Source organism: Leuresthes tenuis, unplaced genomic scaffold, assembly GCF_036924035.1.
Source record: "Leuresthes tenuis unplaced genomic scaffold, fLeuTen1.0.hap1 SCAF_8, whole genome shotgun sequence".
In the NCBI taxonomy this organism is placed as follows: Eukaryota; Metazoa; Chordata; class Actinopteri; order Atheriniformes; family Atherinopsidae; genus Leuresthes; species Leuresthes tenuis.
This window is the reverse complement of record NW_027325362.1, coordinates 36600922-36602997: the sequence shown is the minus strand read 5'-3', so window position 1 is coordinate 36602997 and position 2076 is coordinate 36600922. Positions and strand designations below refer to the sequence as shown.

The window sequence follows — 2076 nt, the reverse complement described above, 5'->3', positions numbered from 1 at the left end:
GTGGTCTGGGTGCAGAAAGTCTGGAAGAAAAAATGTGGACATTTGCATTTGCCATCACTCTGGAATATCTCTCTAATATTTCAGGACTCTAGTGCATGCGATAAAATGGCAATATTTTAATTTCTGTTTTAGCTATATACATGTCTCTCAATTGTTAAAAATAGTTTAAGCTTTATATGATTATCATACAGCTAAATATAATTTTCTGTAATGAATTTATGTGTGACCATTAATTGACACAAATGGTGGCCTGTATGTCACAAAAATGTTAATATAATATAATAAAATATTGTCACCACTGTATTTTTGGGGTGGGGTGATAACTTTAACTAGTAAAAATTCAGGTCACAAGGCCAAATCTCTTTATATTGTCCAATTGTGAATGATTTTTCATTACTATCACACAAGTCATGTGCAGTTGTTGCATTTTCAAAAACACTTTCTGCGTTTTACTTTTTTTGAAGTCTCAAGACCATGCAGAAAAAAATGAATGGCTTTGAAATAAATTTGAGTCAAGGGAGATAAGTGGGAAGACAATGGTAGCAAAAAGTATGAGACAGGATGTGATATTGATAAAAACTTGTTTAGTTAAAAACACATTTTCAAAAACATTTTTTCTGTGCTGTGTATACCTGATAAAACCTGACTTAGCACATTTCTGATATAATGTGACTGACTGCTTTTCTATTTTTTGTTTTTGTTTGACATTTTAGGAGCCATGTGTGGGATGGCTGTATTGTTCAGTTCATGTCTGACTTTCCTCACACCACAATGTGATGGGGGAAACATTCTGGCTTACCCTCTAGATAGTAACCACTGGATTAATATGAAGATTTTACTGGAAGAACTTCATGTCTGGGGGCACAATATTACCGTGATCAGGGCCTCCAGCAGCTGGCACATCCCAGAAAAGTCCTCTCTACACATCAATTACGGTTGAAATCAGTAAAGAAATTGAGAACCTTATTGATGATTATCTACAAGGGCATATTAGGGTAGGTGATTAATTATGTACACGTGTAGCCCCATGTTTGTCATAACTACATCAAATAATCACTTTCTCACCACTGTTTTTTCCAACCATTCATTTTAGGCACAGAGAGAAGGGGATTCGCTGTTGAAATTTTTCAAACGTACAAAGGATTTTCTTTACATGGTATCACAGCTCCATTCAATATGGTCTAAAGCCATCATTCAAATATATATGATCCCAATATGGTCAAAAGCCTTATAGATTCAAAGTATGATCTGGTTCTTACTGATCCAGGAATAGGACCAGGGGTTGTGTTAGCCAAATTTCTCAAACTGCCCGTGGTGCTCAATGTGCGCTGGATAACCAGTGGAGAGGGACACTTCGTTTTAGCCCCCTCACCACTTTCTTATGTCCCAGTGCCAGGATCAGGCCTAACAGACAAAATGGATTTCATCCAGAGGGTCAAAAACATGCTTTTCTATGGCATTATATTGTTTCAAGAAAAAATCATGGTGGGGCCTGTCTATGATGTCATCTGCGCTAAATATATTGAGGGTGGATGTGACATCGTCTCGCTGGTTCAGGAAGCAGACATTTGGCTGTTCAGGTCAGATTTTGTATTTGAATTCCCTCGGCCCACAATGCCAAACGTTGTCTGCATAGGAGGATTCCAGTGCAAACCAGCTCAGCCTCTGCCTGCAGACCTGGAGGAGTATGTTCAGAGTGTTGGGGAGCATGGAGTAATCATCATGACTCTGGGAACTTTGGTAAATGCGTTGCCCAAAGAAATTGCAGATGAAATTGCCAGCGTCTTTGCCAAGATGCCCCAGAAGGTAACATATTCTTTTTGATTCCCTTTTTTGGAGTGTTTTGGATTGTTACATATTTACTGTATTTTCACTGTTTATATATATGTATGTTTTAGCCCTATTTTTCATCCTTTGGTTCTGAGAAAAGTGATGGCATGGCATATAAGCTAGGTGGCTAAATTATAACATAGCAGGATAAGAATCCTTACAAAACTGTACTGTACAACTGAGCACACTAAAATGAGAATATTCTCTATAATTACAGTATTATGTCTTAATTATTCAGTAAGTATT

The 2076-nt window shown here is 37.3% G+C and overlaps 1 pseudogene; it reads left to right on the top strand.

Moving 5' to 3' along the window:
- The first annotated feature begins 1098 nt into the window (after positions 1–1098).
- LOC140312654 (UDP-glucuronosyltransferase 1-2 pseudogene) lies at positions 1099–1841 on the top strand (annotated as a pseudogene).
- Positions 1842–2076: the final 235 nt, after the last annotated feature.